The sequence below is a fragment of the Meleagris gallopavo genome, chromosome 1, assembly GCF_000146605.3.
Source record: "Meleagris gallopavo isolate NT-WF06-2002-E0010 breed Aviagen turkey brand Nicholas breeding stock chromosome 1, Turkey_5.1, whole genome shotgun sequence".
Lineage (NCBI taxonomy): Eukaryota > Metazoa > Chordata > Aves > Galliformes > Phasianidae > Meleagris > Meleagris gallopavo.
Window position 1 is genome coordinate 4,253,525 of NC_015011.2, and position 18,791 is coordinate 4,272,315.

General features: G+C 38.4%; 1 protein-coding gene across 1 annotated transcript in view; it reads left to right on the plus strand.

Annotated features, from left to right (window-relative positions):
• The window catches only part of TAF3 (TATA-box binding protein associated factor 3), a 112,523-nt gene that overhangs the window by 11,000 nt on the left and 82,732 nt on the right, over positions 1 to 18,791 (plus strand).

An 18,791-nucleotide genomic window follows, 5' to 3' on the forward strand; every position in this document is an offset into this window, starting at 1 on the left:
AAAGAAAAAGAAAAAAGCCAAACTAAAGTCATCTTCATCTTCTAGTTAAGTCTGATTTAAAGTAAAGAAATGAGATTTGTTTAGAGGCACAGTGCTTGCTTCTAATTTTCTTTACTGACATTGGCTAGCATTTCTGGTATTTTATCATTGCTATTGCAAGTGCTCTCTTTTCCTTTATGAAATTTGTGCAGAGGCAGGGGCTGAGGCTTGCTGTAACAGCAAAACCAACTGTAGAAATGCAGCAAGCTGCAGTTAACCCAAGGATTTTAACAGTGGCAATGAAAAAGGGAAGATTGTTGTTTTCCTTTTTTTTTTTTTCTTTTTAGCTACATGAAATTTGATTGCTAGCTAATAAGGTAAATGTTCAAGAAATGTAACCTCATCTAAATTTCTCTTCAAACAGTGAACGTCCTGTGTGTATGCTTTGGGAGGAAAAAAACACGTATAAGTTTGTGGTTTGCAAAAATGCCAGACAAAAAGAATAATTCTTCCCCAAAAGAGCAAAACAAAATGACACAATTCCCAAAATATTTATTTCATTTAAAATTTTGGAGGGGACAGAATCGTGCTCTGTTGTCTCTCTCATTCTTTTTGAAGAAGTTATATCTCAAAGGCTGAAATACATACAAAAATTCTGCCTAGTGTAACAATGAATAAATGATGTTGCCTTACCAATAAGGTGAAATCCATTACTGTGCTGCTATAAATGTTGGATGGGGCGATTTTTCAATGATTTAGAAAGCAGTAATAAAGTACAGTAGTAAGTATAACTTCAGCCTTTCTTATAGGGTGTTCAGATAGCATTTCTGTGTGCTTCAGTTTGTCTAAGAGAAACTGGAGTTGGAAACAACTATCTGCTTGTAAATGAATGTCAGATACAGTGCTTCCAGTGTGTGCAGTTATTCAGAAAAATGTTCTATTTCCAGTAACAACTGCAGGACTTGCTCAAGCTGGCATGTGTTTCCTGACACTTTGTAGACTTGACTTCTCTGTTGTCTTTAGTTGCATAGAATAGGTAGTTATTAAAATGCTTTTGGTCTATAAAATCTCTTACCTTCATATAACCCGGGAAGTGAGAACGTTGTTCAGTGCAGAAACATCTTCAGTTAATAAGAAGACACTGGTAGCTCTTTATGAAGATTGTTGAAAGTATTGTTCAAAACCTAGCAATGAACTCTTGAGCTGAAAGAAAAGGCAAAATGTAAATAACATATATGTATGTTATAACAGCATCAGTAAGAGAAAAGCGTGGAAGGCGACTCTGGAAAGTGAAAAAGGACTTTGGCTGTGCTGTTCTGGCTACTTTCTTGATACTCTCGAGTCTGATTTTTTTAAAGGAGGTAAACAAACACCATTCTGCCAGAGCAGTCCCACTCCTTTGATGTGTAACAAGCTACCCGACAGCACTGCCTTTTGGGTTTTTTCACTTGGAAAATCAAACTTGAAAAACACGCAGGAAAGATCAAATCCTAAAGAGCTCAAAGCATCTGTAGAAGAATATCAGAACGTAGGGGAGGGAGAGGTGAGAGAATTACAGACTCAGTCTGGCTCTACATGACTTGTAAAGAGAGAGTAAAAATTGAAATTAGGACAGTTGTTACTTTTTTTTTTTGTATGTAACTTTTTATACTCTCTATCTTGCAAGTTAGATCCAGGAGTTAGATTTTAGCAGTCCTTATAAATAATGTATGAATCCTTTTAACACCCGAAGCAAGAAGATATTATTTCCAAAGTTGGATGAGAACCAGGAAAACTTCTAACGCCTAAGGCTAGTGTATCAGAGGACCCATAGACACAACTTCACAAAAAAGAATACTTTTTTAAAATAGCAATTTAAAGCGAGCATTAAATATGACCGAATATAGGTTTTTTATAGCTGAGTTAAAATACTTAGAATTGAGAACATTGTAATTTTGAGAAAATGTTTGCTGAAAATACTATTTGTAATTTTGTGCTCGATGCATTTTCGTTTGGGTTTTATTTTGGGGGAGTTTTTTCTTTAAGGGGAGAAGGTAGATCAGGAGACTGCCATGGATGTTTTGTTGCGTTGGAAGAAGAAGGTTTACTTTTGCAGATTTGAGAAATGCATTGTAGAAATTCTGAAGAGTTGCAGAAACTTTTAATAGTTTGCAGATCTTCATAGGTTAAACAAAACTAATGGCTGATGTTACACAGTTCACAATACTTGAGTTGCTTTGAGTAATAATTAATTGTGTAATAATTAGCCAGTAACAAAGGAAGACTTCATGTGTGTTGTGATGTGCAATGTAAGTCTTTCAGTCCCATAAAATTGGAAAAATAGCTTCATCCCATTTGATAATGAAGCCTTGAGCTCAGCTCATGCAATGAATATTTATTTACTGCTAATGATTGAGATACTACTGGTGCTGATACAATTAACAGTAATGTGACTGTGATGGTCTGAAGGAAGGAGTAAAAGAAAGTTTGTTAAGTGAAGTGGTATACTTTAGTTTTATCAGCTGATCCAATTAAAAGTATTATCTCTAGTGTCAAAGTGACTTCATAGGTAAGTCTAGATCAGTGCTTGAGTAGTAAAAAGATTTTGTTTAATTGCTCATTGAGATAAAAGTCAGTGTTCAGTATTCACCATGACCAGTAGGTGCTGCTAACCTCCTTCTCAACGCTCCCTGAGCTCCACGTGTGTCGCTGGCCGCTTATTTCCACTCCTCTAGAACTGGTGCTTTTATATTTGGAGTATACAGTCTATCCAGCAGTTCTTAAGATTTGAGTTATCATTGTGCTGTTATCGAGTTTTTGGCAAAGTTCTGTCCAGCCTGAGCAAAGCCTTTTCCTTCATATATACACTTAATAGTGAGAAATGCTGAAGCAGCGCTCTGAATGATTTCTGAAGTTGCGGGGGAAGGAGATGACAGCAAATAGGTTTTCACCATCTGTAATTTGTAATTGTTGGGAGTTTAGTTCAGGGCTAGAAGTTTTGTTCCAAGAAAGCACCTAGCATTTTCTTGCCTAAAACTAGAAGTGCCTCATTTCGGTAGGTTGCACTAACTAAATGATCTGGTGCTCATCCGAAAGCTGGCACTGCAAGGATCTGCATATGAAATTATATGTTTTGTAAAACAATCTGATTCAGTATTGCCATAGTAAATGCTGGTTTTTAGCAGTATTTTTACAAAGGCCACTGAAGGAATAATTTTATGGCAATGTATCACGATGTTCACTGTCTCCCTATTTTTAATTAGTCTCCTTTTTGTGTTTTTTGGAGTTATTTTAGCACTGTTGTCAGTAAAATGTCATGGTAAACTTGTAAGACAGATTAAAGAAGGAGAAAAAAATAAATTAGTTGCAAAACATGATGGTCATGCTTTATTTCTTGCTCTTTAATGTAGAAGAACATAGTTTTGCAATAATACATCAACTTCATAGAATTTATTGATTTCATTTGAAGCAAAAACAGTACTGAGTTGAAACTAGGCCAATTGAGAAAGCCCAGCTACTTTTCCATAGCTAATAATAATCATTATTACATTTATTCTGTGATACTGTGTAAAGCCCTGGCTCCTGACATTCTAAGAACGTGTATCATTCTCCATTAACTAAACAAAGCCAAGTGTATCTGCTACATGTGCAATGGTAACCTTAATTTTAAGCTTCCTGGAAACAATTTCTACCTGTATTTGATGCATTGCCACATTTTTAATAATATATATTTCTTTAAATAACCACTTTCTCATCTTTCTCTTTATGGGTTTGTCCTTCCCTGCTTCTCTGGCTGGGAGGCTAAGGAAAACATGCTGCTTTTGTGCTTGTTGTGATAATTCACATTAGACCTTAATTCCTTTCTTGCCTTGTGACTGTGTTGGGGTATATCAGAAGGATACGAGGGAAGAAACGTGAGTCTCTTCTCAATGTTTGAAGTGTTTTGCAGGGAGAAGTGGGTGGTTTCTAGGGAGTGAAACAATCTTTTTAATCCTTGCTTTCTTTTTCTGTCATCTGCTTCGTATCTCTTTGCTTCCCACTCATAGAGGTTCAACTCCTTTTCCTTGGAGATCGTCTGGAAACAAATGTAATTTGTACTGGGAATTATGTTTTGTGGTCTTTCATTCTTGATAACGTGCACTGGCATTGTATTTCTGATCATTGGAATCAGGACCAGTTCTTGGCACGATGTACAAATTCAGATTTATTTATAACCTTTTCTGTCAAAGCATTTTATTTCCCCAGCAGATCAAAGCATAAAATTGTTGATCTCCTTAACAGTCCTGCCTTTTCCCCATCTTTGCTGTTGATGTGATATTGGAACCCATTACCCACCAGAGCCTGGTGCTTGCAGCCACCTGGTAGCATTGAAACCCGGCTGTCCAATTACAGAACATCTCTAGTTGTTCACATAACATTGGTTGGTAAAAATCCCTTTTGAATTGATGAGAACGAGTGGGATGAAGCAAGATTGGTGATGAAAATTAACATTTTTGCATCTGATATCTAGGACCTCCTGGTGCTAGACCTGTAACTGTGTAAGCATTAAGCATCACAGTGGCATAAAGCATTAGTGTCTAGCTCTGGTGGCTAGATATATGAGATTTTAAAACTGTCACTGGCCCCTCAGTCTTGCAGTGCTTTTTTTTGGCTGTGGTCCAGAATTGAATGTAGCAAGGATCTCAGAACAGCCTAATTTCAGTCTCTGGTTTCCTCAAGGGTTAAACAAAGGCAATACCTCTTTCTAAATTAGCATGCAATGGGCTTTTAAAAGAATACAGGGATATCAGCTTTGCCATTTTGATAACACAGGTCTCGCTGTTGCTGTTTTTCAGCCTTTCTGCCTTTCCCCTGATCTACTTTAATTCCACAGACTAACTCTTCTCTGTTCTAACAGCTGCACCGGTGGTTTAAAAGCAGCAATGATCTTTTCAGCAGAGCTTTTCCAGTATATTTGGCTAGGAAACCACCACCCATCAACAAACAGGTACTGTGTAGTCAACCAGTTTGAAGAGTTAAACCCCTGGTAGACTGTGAACACTTTGCTCCTGGCTGCTAACCATGCCCAGGCGCTGAGCATTTGCAAGCTTCCTTTAGCCGGCCAGGTGCTGTGCGAAGCGTTAGATGCTGATTGCTTTTGTGTGAGTGAGCCTTCATGTATGCATCAGTATAGCAAGGAAGAAGCAACAGGAAAAACAGACAAAATGAAAAAGGCAGCCAAGCTTGAGATGCAGGCAGGAGAAAGACGTTGGGAAAGAGCCAATAGGAGAGGCAGGTTTCAAAGAAAAAGGAAAATAGGAGACAGGAACAAAAAGTATACAGAAAATGTGCCTGGTTTAAATTTTGCCATTAGACAGCAGAATAACTCTTTTATAGAATGCATGCTGATAAAGCTGTAATTGGGAAGACAGCTGTATCTTTACCTTTTCTTGAGCAGTAGTATCATAATCTAAAGCATAATTTCCAGTGAAATACTGCAAGAAAGGATTTAACGAGGAAGATTTTTTTATGGGCTTAAAATGTGAAGCTAAATAGGTTTTCACCGAAGAGCTTCAGTTAATTTGCAGCATTTGGGGGAAAAAAATCAATGTAATAAGCACCACAGTAAAACTTTAACCTTGGCAGAAGCTTGATGACATCGGTAGGATCTATCCTCTATGTAGACAGAGGCATACACTATTTTAAATTCTGTGGGGGTTAGTACCTTGCTTTCCTTAATCATTCATGTCTTGGGGGGGGGGGGAGGGGAGAGAAATTGTCAACTGTTTTTGCAAGGAGAGTGGCTGCTGGAAGTGAGGAACTGAATTAAAAGCATTTGCATTGTTTTTTGGGGGAGACGACAAATCTTCATCTTAGCTTGTGAGGATTTTTGTGGTTTTATTTTGTCTTTTCTTATACATTTATCTTCTATCCTTGAAAGCAGATAAACCAACCTGGAACCTCACTATGCATAAAAAGAAAAATTAGAAAACAAATTTTATAAAGAAGCTGAGTCCAATATTTGTAAAGTAGTAACAAGAAGTTAGTAATGCTAACAGTAAAAAATCATCATTGTGAAAATGCATTTTGTTTAGTTTCCTGAGCTATCAGAGTTCTACTTGCCGCATAGAGCAAATGAAATACATCTAACATGACTTTTCTCCAAGGGAATATCATCCCTTCAGGGCCAGAAGATTTTTCTGTTGTTTTTTTTTTTTTTCAGACCTGTTTAGATAGCTTACAAGTTGTTAGTGTTTTCTTAGGGATTCAAAATAAAAACTGCACAACGCAGAAGTTGCTTCTTAGAAGCCAGTCTTTTACAGCAAATTGTTTACATCGAATCGGAATGAAAGTCATGGGTTCTTTCATTGCATTATGGTGTGCAAATTGCAAGTTTGGCTATAACACAACTGGAGGAGAAAATGGGACTTTATGATAAAAGGATTCTATTGTCTTGTGTGTTTTGAAGAGAAATGCTGTCGTGATTTTAATTTCCTAGCGATCCCTTTTCAGCAAAACTTCTGTCACTTGTCTTGACTTGTCACGTCAGATCAGTTTTTTTCCCTTTTCTGACAATATGTGACTTTGTTTGCAGCCCATGTTGCTTCCTGCACTGTCTACTGCTACTACTCTTGAGGGTTTCATTTCATCTGGATCATCAGACACCTATGCACTTTTGGAAGCATAAGTTCCAAATTAGGTTATCATCTGATAGCTGTGTGTTAGTGTTCTCAAGCCTTTCAAACTTTCCCTTACTACGCAGAGGAGTTTGGTGACTCTAGGGGAGAGGGTGAGAAATGGGAAGTTTATCTGCTGTTTAAAGCAGACCGAAAGAGAGGAGTAATATTCCAATTTCAAGGGCCGACATCATAACTTTTATTATTTTTCACTGCTTTTTCTCCATGTAGGAGCCTTTCCTACTTTTCATATTGTGAAACGTAATTTTTTTTTCCTATTTGACTTTTGCCACCATTTTAATGTAATGAAAATGTTAGCCAGTGAATACTGACAGGTAGCCTTTAGGAAGCAAAATTAAAATTATCTTAGTTGCTGGTCCCACACCCACAAATCTGATTGTTACCTCCTGCCCTGGTATTTGCACCTAGTTTGCAGGGAAACTGTTCAGAACCCAAGCAAGCCTTAATTTTGTGCTGTATTGGGAAGGACATAGAAATAGAAAATGTTGAGTTTAGGTGTTAAAACCTCACATAACTCTAGTTTTATGAGATGTTGCCCTAAGTTTCCCCAGTAATGTCCACGTTCTTGTGCTGGTGATTAACAGCTGTGGTATTTGCATGGACGTGGGGCTGGATTCACACCTGGAGTTCAGGAGCTGTCCTTCCAGGTAGTTGTTCCAAATAACTACTCTCCACATTAGTTACTTGCAAAGTAACTTGTCTCAGTTTTAGACACTTTTGAAGTGTCTGAAATGTTGCTTTTGTCTTGTGAAACAATCCCTGCTCCAAGCTATTCAGGAGTAGACATTGTACTTTGTTTAGATGCTGTTTTCAAGTCTAGCTGAGCCTAACCTTGATCTTAGCATCAGAACAAGCCGTTGTCTAGACAAAGATCACGCGTGGATTACGGGACGTATCTCCCTTGCATCAATCAGGTGAATGATTCACTACAAGCTCCTGCAGACAAGTATGTGGTAGAGTCCAGGTTAAGACCATGGAACTGTGCCTTCTAATTTTTAAAATTATGACTAAGAAAGCTCATTTGAATTATTTGTCTTTTGCCACACAAAGATAAGCATTATAACTTTACCGTACAGCACTTAACTTCAGTGCCTTCTTCAAGTCTTCATCTTTGAGTATGTGATCCTGTTTTCTCCAACTCTCCACCAAAGGGAATATTAGTGAGTGGGTAAGTCATTAGGAAAGGATAACTCATTTCTGTGTGTAGACAGCTCCACTTCGTTTTGCAAGAGCCTGAGAAATTTAAAGTTGGATAACATGGAGAGTTGAAATTAGAAGGCAGCTGGAGATGTGACCCAGGTTCATGTAGCAAGACACTTGGATAATTAAAGTTTATCTGTAAAGTGTTTTTTGTAGAATCATTCTTGTTTTGTTGTTTGTTGTTTTTTTTTTATTGCAGTCTTTAGATACATTAATGTCTTTCTGATGATTTGACAAGACAGCATTTTTATAGGTTTCTTTAGTTTGGATTTTGTTGCTTTGAACAGCTGTGTATTGCGTGACTGGGTTAAATGTGATTCTATTTGCATATTATATATAAATGCATATTGTTTGGACCAGGTAAGTAAAAGCTACTGTAGCATACCTGTGTTTTTGAAAAGCAATGTCAAACTTGAGCAGGGCTGGATTTGGCTTGTATTTAGCCCAAGGCTGGAAAACGTAGGGTCTTCAGGTGGTAAAACAATAAGTCACAAATTTCTCTGACTTGGTTTAGATTAATGTTTCAGTCATGGTTATAAGTGATGACTCCACGCTGCCAGAGGTGATATTTTATATGGAGAGATAAATTTAAGTTCAAGCCTGTGTGTATATATTTAAAACAGCCCAATAACTTAAATGGTCTTTATTCTGGCCACTTCACAATCTGCAGCATTCAACTTAATTTATTTTCTTTGGTGAACTTGTTTGCCCTCTGCATTCAGGCTGTTGATGTCTGCTGCTTTCCCATTCCAAAGAGTTGTGTTCAAGGAAGACTGTGCGTTTCATGTGTATTCTTACAGTTGGGATGAAGCATATTTTTCTTCAAACGTTATGAGCTCTTTTCCCTGAGGGGAGGAGGATGGTACTGATTCTGTGTGTCTGAGAGGTACGGCTTAACAGATTGGCCAAATAATCCATTCTGAATTGGAGAGTGAATAATTTTAATACCCCTTATCTTGCATAGATTTTTGTGGATACTCATCTCAGCAAATGAACTTTGCATTTCTAAATGTTTAGAGCAGCATGTTCATTCAGGTATAGCATACTTGAATCTTAATATTCTCCAAGTTTCTCCAAGTTTCTGGGGATGGGGAACTTTTGTTCCTGGCGTATTTAACAAAACTGTTTGTGCTTGCGTGCAGACAACATTAATGATGTCTGACATTCACAACTGGGAATAGCATGGAGGAAATAATAGTTCTTGACCAATCTCTAAAACACAGGAAGTGCTGGTGCCATAGGAAGGGAGAGAAATTCACTTTTCATTTCCTTTTGAGTCCAGTGTGTTCAGATTAACTTTCAAGGGAACTGAGATGTAGCTCTAAGGATTTGGTCTTCAATCGAGTGTTACCTATGCGTGGAGCCCATCTCAGCAGGCAGTTAGTCAGCAGCCAGGAAAGCTCTCATAGCTCAGCTGCTGGGTATCCTATTGCAAATTAAATATGAAACAAGGATACATTTGGTTTTGCATGGGAAACTTTAACACATGCATTAGAGAGGCTTTCTTTCTGTTCTGAATATTTTAAATCACAATATTGCTGAAGGTGATAGCTCTTCTGTAATCTGTCAGGGATATCTCATTTCTTTTGCTGTTTTAAAAAAGAATTGATGGATTTTTACCATTCCTGTGTGCAACAGTTTTAATTTGAACACAAGTTTTACATATTCAGATCAACGAGAATAAATTGCAAGACATATTGTAGTATTGTTTTTTTCAGTATGTGTGTAAATGTAAATATTTGCAGTATGATTACAACATGAATATATATTAATGTATTTTCAAGACCAAAGTTGCGGTTAAAATCGCCCATCCTTCCTTGTGCAGAGAGCTTGAGCTGGGCTTTTTTAGGCAGCCTCAGAATTACAAGTGAAATCCATCTCAATTTTAATGAGATCTAGCCATTCCTTTATCACCCTTTAACATCAGACCTTATATTTTTCGTAGCTGAAAAGGATATCCTTAAAAAAATGGTATAAACTCGCACTGGTTTTGATGAACTGAAAAATCAAAGTGGAACTTTATAGCCGTGATGGTGTCAGTTCGTATACTGCTCAGTTACACTCACAAACTGCTGCACACGGAGGTTATTGCAGCTCATGCTGACTGTCAATATTGAGACAATACAATCATTTTAGCACAGTTACAGAAAGTAAACTTCGCGTGAATTAAAAAGCAACAGCATCTTAATGTTTATGTTGCCTTCTTTTAGATGTGCTGATTGTCGCTGACTACAGTTGATGCATAATCTGTCTTTCAAACATAAGATGATTCAGGCTAAAGCACAGCATTTCTCCAAAGCCTCACTTGTAGAAATGGTCCATCCTTAAGGAGACTTCCTTTACAGAGACATTCTCTCTCAAAAGGAGCTGAGCTCCTCGTGTGCACTTTCTGTGCGTAATTTGGTAATTTGACACAGTCAGGGTGCCGGTGTAAATCTATCATACTAAAAACCCACAGTGTTGCTTGGTAAAAGTCAGAATGGAGGTCATGTATGGAGCCAGGAGTTGGATTCAATTCTTACAGGTCCTTTCCAGATTGGCATCTTCTAAAAAAAAATGCTTCCACAGTTGTAAAAAGTGAAGAATGGGAATTAATTGATTATTAAACTTACATTTTGAAGTATTTGTTATTGGTAGAATTCAATTTTGTACTTGTGCATGTATCCTGTGCTCTGCCATGGTGGGTTATGATTGTGCTGTGACTTTCCTAGGCTAAACCAAACAGGGTTGCTGCAGTGTTCATACAGGAAACGTGCACAGAAAAAACACTGGAGCAGGAAATAGCGTTGATTAGTAGATGGCATTTTATAAGAAGCTTGCTCTGCTGCTGAGACAGCATATTTCAAATGAGATGAGAAATTAAGTCCTGGCCACTTGTGCCAGGTGAGCCTCGGTGGCTCACTTTTCAAGAGCAGCATGTTAAACCTCCTGGCGCGATTCCACTTGGGTTATAGAGTTCTGCCAACCTAAATGCCCCAAGCAGTTTCAAATTCATTGGGTAAAAACCACTCGGCACAGAGTAGCCACTGCATCCTCCCACCACGACTACTGTGTTTCAGTAGTAATTCAAGTAATTGTGAGTTGAGGCCAGGTCCTATTGACTGAATGCATGCAGCAAGCTTTTTTCCTTTTTTCGTGGCAAATCCAGCAGTGCTCGTGTGTTTTCTAGGTTGGTGCTAGACCTGTGTATAATATGGATGATAACTTCCATGTGATGTTTTTCTGTCAGTGCGTACAGAAAAGGTGTGTGGGCTTTTAGAGTAATTATATGCAAAAAAGCAAGTTAGAAGGGCAGATGGCTATGATGTGCTGCGACAGAAAGGTGTGTGATGTGGGGAGGTGTTGCTGGCTGTGGTATATTCACCACCAGAAGAATGCATGTCGGGGTTAAATAACTTCCAGTAGCATTGTGTGAAATGGAATAATTCTTATCAGCCCCCAGTAGAACGGCAAACACTTGTGCTTTCAGACTGCAACGTTACACATGTGCTTATTCTGTGAGGCAGCTATTGGCCTTATCTAAATGGAAAACCCTTTCCAGCTTGAGAACAACTTAGCAACTTTTTAATATCAAAAAGGGCGCATTATATACAACACATGTACAAGACTCAAAGGAACATGTATGCTGCCTAAAGTTTTTGGAGTTACAGTGTGTGTACGCTAATCTCCTGAGAGTTCATTGCACCATGCTTTTATCAAGAGCAAAGGGAGCTGAGCCGGAGGACTTCTGTACGCAGCCACTCCATCTGAAAGAACCAGCTCCTTCTTTCTCCATTCAAGGCAGCATGCCCAGAAGTATGTGCACATCGCTCCTATCAATGCAGTCACAGGACTCCGACTTCCTTTTTATGTGAAAATAAATGAAAATGTTTTAATTCCTTATTGTTGCGCAGCAGAGGAGGTTTCTGCTGTAGTTTAATTGGCTTAGATCTGTTGCTCTGTGCAGTGCATCTTTGCATTAAGCTGCTGTTACCTTTAATGCTGCATAGAAGAGATGAAATGCATTGGTAGTGTCTCAAGAGGAAAAACTTTGCTTTTCTTTGTAAAAAGAAAATATATAGAAGTGACTTTAAAAAACTGCTTCTTTTGTTTATCGCAGGTGACGGCAGTTCAAACTGCTCAGCTTTGCTGCAGCCTCTGTGTCCAGTTTTGCAGTTTCTTTGCCTTAATTGGTGTACGTTTTGCTTTCCCTGATAATCTTTTATGAAAGGGCAGTGAGATGAGGGAACAACTGAGCTTCAGAGTGAGAGATCCCGTCCAGAAGTCGTGTCCACGCAGTATCACATGAACACGGAGAGAACACGGCAGCTATCAGATAACACGCTGAACACGATTCTCCAGAATTAGGTGACTTTGTTTCCTTTCCTGTATTTAGTGTCCTGACGTCTAACAGAGGTCAGGGTTACTTTTTGAACAGGCAGAAATGCATTAGTTCCATTCTTTTTTTTGAACAGTAGTTCATTTCTTTCTCTAGCATTAAGACAGCAGCTGTAACCTTTTCGTTTTAATGAGCCAAACCTTTGTTCAGACAGGAGCCTCTCCTGGTCACAGGTAGCATGGTACATGAACATATTTAAGGCAATCAATTGCTGTAAGAAACAGCACGCAAAGAATAGTCCTGCTTCTTCATCCAGAGAGTCAAATTCCTAATTACAGCAGAATTTACTAAAAATGACATTTGGCAAAAATCCAGAGCAATACTCAGCCTCGCTACCTCTTGTTTTAGAGGCAAGTTAGCTGTTCTGTCATCACACCTCCTGATTTAATAGATACCAAGTTAGAAACACGTGGAGATGTTTTTACATCTATTTGAAAGTGTATTAATTCTGTACTCACCAAGGATTTATATTTCTTAAATGTTAACTGCTTATACCGACTTGTGTAATGTATACCTTCACTCTGCCAATGCAACATCAGGGCTTTATTCTGCAAAACTCAGTTCAGTTCTCTCAAGCTTTAATTTTGCTTTTCATGTGTGTATCTCATTTATAGCATTCATAGTGAAGTATGTTCTTAAAACAATAGCAGCATGATTTGGTTACATACAGCAAATGAAATAATATGAAAGACATAGGCTTTCTCTAACCTGAGTCTCCATAGCATTTTATATTGCTGTATGTTATAAAATATGTGGCTATAAAATACATTTCACAAATAGAATGTTTTAAAATGTGTTAAAACTTTTTTTTTTAATTAGTATCACTAAAACACTAGTAATAATGGTTACTGCATTTTAATTAATTTTAATAGAATATTTTTTTCTAAGTTTACTTGAAATTGCTGAATAGATCTTTCTACCATCACCTTCTTTCTTGCTTGAAAACAAAATAAAGGGGTATGTACTCTGTGAGAGTGGTTTTTGTACACCACACACTAGCTTTCAGAATGGAGACTTTGGGATGGAAGCCGAGAAGAGCAAAACAAGCACATGCAAAGAAAATTAAATGTTTGAGGCTGATCTGAGCACTGCAGATCAGATAACTACATTCATAGTGTGTCTTCTTGGGAGGTTGTGTAAGTACTTACTATGCAGTAATCTCTATTAAAGAATAAGAGCTTAGTGTATGATATACCTGGCACGGTTTTCATTGCTAGGTCCAGCAGCTTGATCCTGGCAGTCAGGAGACCAGAAAAATCCCAAAAGGCAGAAAAAATTGTCTGAGTGTTGCAATTGCCGGAGTTGGGGAGAAAGGGAAAACTAAAACATCTGTTGATGAAGAGCATGCTGTGTAGTTGAGTGGAACCAAAGCCATCAGAATACACCAAACTCTTGACAGTGTCATTGCCATCCCAGTTACAGCCCTGGGAAGATCACAGCACCATGACCTGTTTCCATTCTGTCCTGCGTGGCGATATTTGGGGAAGGGAGATGATGGCTTGGAGGGAGCCAAACCCTTCCTGCAGCTGTGGTGTAGTTCCAGCATATAGCTCTGCGAGGGTAGGTTTTGGTTTGTGATGGAAAAGGGATATTCACCAGGATAAAAGTGTGTCTGAGGTTTTTTATGCTGACAGATAAAGGGATGGCATTGAACAAATTAGCTTGATTATTAAAAACATAAGAGTAGTCTTAAAAGGGCACTTCTGTAGGGTCATTTTGTAGTGCCGAGCAAAACCCAAGACCAGTTGTACTTGGGTGGTGCATTGTCTGTCCAGGAAGGTATGGTATATTGAGATGTCTTTTGGATCCAGAGTATTTGAGAATTCTGTGCATTAGAAGTTACACGGTAGCCTTGTATAAGAGACAGTGGGGCAGCATGTGCTTGAGGGACTTCACTCAGAGACTACTTCTACACCTTTTTGTCTGATATTCTGCAATAGATCCATCTAACGACAAGTGGGAATCCCTGCTGAGAACAGGAATCCATTGGTATGAACTAAGGGGTTATACTTGCTCTGCTACATGAGCAGATGGGGAGATGGGGACAGTCCTGTCGTATGCAGACTAATTCTGGGGTGTTCTTGTCCTCCATGAAGCAATGGAGCTGTGTGTCTGCAGACTGTTGGTCAATATTTGGGCTTTGTTAATGAGCCAACTGTTTGGAGAATACACATTCTACTGTTTTTTCTCTTCATCAATCTTTTAGATATCTTGGAAAATGAGGTATTTTTTCTTTCTTCATAAAACTCAATCAGGTGAGATCTGGTGTTCTCAAATAACACAGCTGTGGTTTTTCACCATAGCTATCATATCTCATTTGCTTCTTAATGCAAATTCAGTAATCATATTGGTTCAGACTTCTATGTTTATTGTATCAATATGTTTTTAACAGTAACTTTTTACAAATCACGGCAGAACTACGTAGGTAGCACTCTATTTTCAGAGGAATTTCCAACTTGAAAGTGCAATAAACTTTATGTTAGCTAGAAAATCCTGAGGTGTAAAGCCTTCAAGTTCTATATCACTCTTCTCCCTTCAGATACCACACGTGCAAAAATTTTATAGCATTGTTCCAAGCCTTAAGTAGAAAGAAGTTATGACTTAAGGCTATTGAACACATAGCTTTCAGACAGCTGCAAGTTCTGCTATTTTTAAACACTTCTTTGCGTTCAACCAAAAGCTCAACCTATTCGATGTGATAATGTATTCAGTGCACTTTGATTTAAAACACTTCTCATATTTTAGCTGCTTTTACTAATAAAAAAAGGTGCATGGAAGGAAATATTTTGTGAGATGAAATAGCTGAAGTCGTAGGGCAACTTTCTCAAAGAAATTGAGCTTCTGTGCAGAATCCATGTGTAAGAAGTTGTATTTTTAACAGATACAGCTGTTTGTTTTTTTCCTGAGAATTATAAATGTCTGAGGCATGATTTAAAATGGAAATAGCCAATTTCCAGTATAGTGTCACTACTAAATAGCTGGAGAGAGAAAATAGATACAGAAGAATTATCTGATGATATCTCTTGGTCTTTTACTTTCAACGCGCTTCACGTTTAATGCCAAATGGAGTGTGCATGTATGTGCCTATGGATGTTTACACAAGTGACTGTAGCCTGTGTGCTGTCGGTGCTCAGTGAGTTTTGGTTTTCTTTAGGTAATTTGTTTCTTTATTTTTTTATGCTCTTTTCCCTCACCTTAACTTTTACACGTGCATTACTTTGCTAAACAAAGATGTTTAGCAGTTTTTTATTTATATTTTTTTTCTGAAAGCGCAATCTTTCCAGCATTCTGGAATCTTCATTTTTCTGAAGTCCCTCCTAATGTGTGCACGGCTTTTCAAGCTGGTGTGTCCTGCCACAGCTAGAACTTGGTTTTGGCATACGGCCCTGCACTGCTCCCATGCAGTGCTGTGTGTCTTTGTCTGCAGTGAAGGCTGCCCGAAATGCTGCGGTCAAATTTGCAGTATTGTATTCCGTGTGTTTCTTCTTAATTAGTAGGTTTCTTGAAATTAATCTTGTTTCCTGCATGCTGAGATCAACTTACTTCTTCTAAGCATAATAGTTTTTTTATGCATGTATTTCTAGTAGCTGTCATTTTCTATTAGTGTCTCCTCCACACTCTCACCATTGCACCTTCTGACAAGGTTCATTTAATGGTATCACCCCTATTTTTAGAGTTTGCTGCAATAAGAATGTGCCTAAATGAGACTTGTACTAGATAGCTCTCTGCATTTATTCATTCCTTCTCGTCTTAATTCTTTCAGCATGTTTAATTTTTTTGTCCCAAGACTTTTCAAGTAAGATTTTGCGATGCTGTCAGATATTGAACTTTAAAGCTTCTATTATAGTCTCCAGTTATCTTTATTTTTGTAGTTCTACAGAAGAATCTGAAAATTGATCAAGTTATCTTTTTTTTTATTTCCCCTGTCTAATCTTGTAATGTTTTTTGAGCACATCCTAATTCTGTTATGGGTTGAAGTGGTGGTTGTTAGGGTCATTCTTCTGAAGTGTGTGTATATTCTGGACTTACTGATAATATTAATTAGATACATGTAATAACAAGCAGCTTTAGTAATTAGCAACCCCCTGATAGAGACGGCACAATAGTTGGAGATGTGAATTTTCTCAAACAGCAAGACAAAACGATTCAGATGCTCTTCGTGTCAGTGTCAAAACAATGTTGTCTGCTACGTGCAGACTTCTTGATAGTGTCTACAGGATACACACTGTTTGGTACCGACTGTAATTCTGGAACTTGGAGTGATGGGTGCTGCCTGGGGCTACTGAGAAAGGGGAAGAAAAAGGCAGTGTGTTGGTTTTACATCACTAAAAATCCATTTATTCTATCAGAGTTCTCTTACAGAAATGTGAAGGTGTTACTAAGGAAGCAGAAGCAGTTGGAAATGGAAATAGCTGCTAAAAATTACAAAAAAAAAAAAAAGTACCCCTCCCTCCCTAAACCTGCCCAGTGTAAATTGCAGATAAAGAGGGGCTTTGTGCTTACTGCTATTTTTCCATATCTTATTTTCTTGACATGTGTATGGTGTTTGTTCACTGTGGCTAAGATGTTAATTCTGTTTTAGTGGATGGTGTGGCAAGTAAAAATACAAAACCAAGGGGGGAGTTCAATAGAGCAGGGGAGAGAAACAACCCCAGGCTATAACCTCTTTAGCTCAATCTCAGCACTGCGGCCTTTTTGCTGCTCTCCTGGCTCCTATTTGGGACAGGGATGTGGCTGTAACCCAGAACAGTCCTTACAGCAGCTTCCTCTACCGTTCTTGCACGGGCCCCCCCCCAAAAAAGATGTGTTGGCACTGCACTGTTTTGGTACTGATGATCCAAATTTGGGGACTGCTCTGGTCCAGGTCTCCCAGCCAGTGAACTTACAATTAGATACAATTACTTTTCCCTATTAAATATGGTTTGCAAACCCCTTATTCAAATTTCAATTCAAATTCCCATACATTTTCTTATAGGTAAAGCCTCGTGTGAGATACTGATATGGAACAGAAATAAAAAGGAAGAATGACTGAAAATTCCATGAGTTGAATCAGTGATCCGCGTGGGTCCCTTCTAACTCTGGATATTCTGTGATTCTAAAATTCATTGCTTTCACACAGTTGCCATTCTGTGTGCTCTGATGAGCAGGCTGTGTTGTTAATAATGTTTTCTATGTGAAAAGGAACAAACTGAATAGTATGAAGGCTCCGGAAAGGTATGATGTTCCCTATAGGTGTCGCTTAGCAAAGTTCTTCCAGTTTGTTTCTTACAGTCTCACAATTTGTTTCCCTTCTTCAAATTACTTCGGGCATTTGCAGTATTTTTTTTTTTCTTTGCGTCCTTAACTCTCAGAAGTTTTTTTTTGCTGAATTTTCCAGACACCTTTCAAGGGAGGACAGTTCTGATCTATTCAGCAGCTGCTGCAGTTTGGCACGAGTTTGCTACCTATGTGTACCAGTCACTTCTGTTCTGAAATAGGAGTTCCCTTTGGTTAGGCTTCCTGTCTTATTTTCCCTTTTATTTTTTGAGGGGGAAAGATCACATTTCACTCCACTTTGATAAATTTTGAATCCTTAAACTAAAGCTGCTCTGTGGGCTAATATTGTAGCTGTACAAAGTGCATTGCTGCCCTCACCAAACCCAATCTAAACGCTCTGCCTCCATTAACTTTTACAGGAGTGATCCGTGGAAAAAAAGGAGTTCTCCATTTAGGGCTTTGATAGCGATACGCTGTCTTGGAAAACGTTTCTTGTGTTTGCTTTACTGTATGTAAAAAGGTGTGCCTATAAAATCTGATCTCACACTCTATTACTTATTTTCACGTTGTGGGAAATGTAACTGCAAAAAATCAATTAGAGGCATGAATATATAGCAAAATGATAAATATGCTCTTGGAAAAAATCTGCTTTGTGTATTTTAGCCTGAGTTTGCCACTGTAATAAATAGTCATCGTGAGAGCTGCCGCGTACATCCCAGATATTGGCAGCTCACCATATATCACTGTATTTTAGCATACATAAATTAAGCTATTCTTTCTCATTTTCACTGAGCAGAGAGCAAAACATACCCAGAACAAGAGCTGGAAAAACACTTCTAAGACAAAAAGCACGGGTTTGTGATTTGAGGAAGGCTGATTTTAAAAGCTGTGGTGTAAAAACACATATTGTAGGACTAACAGTGTGCAGAGGGGGTAGCTTATACTTCCCGTTCTTAACTGTCGATCCCCACTCCGTTTCCAAACAAACTGTGGGAAGACTTGTGAATAAAAAAAGATTTTTTTTTCTTCTAACAGAGGAAAAGAAAAAGTTTGTTTTCAGGGAGAAGAAAAATATTTTTCTTTCCTCTCTTTGCCAGCGTCTTCATCCTGCTGTGCTGCAGGGACTGGCAGCAGGCAGAGAGGAGGGAGTGGGCAGGCAGCACGGCTGAGGTGGGCTCAAACTCAGGGGGAACTGGCTATCGGTGCTCAAACCCCAGGTGGGGAATTGATGTGAGGGGCTGCTGTGTTCTTCTGTATCACCTAGATAGGGAACTTCTGGCCATCTGGGTTTTGAGATGAGTAAGCAGATAGATCCCTATAAA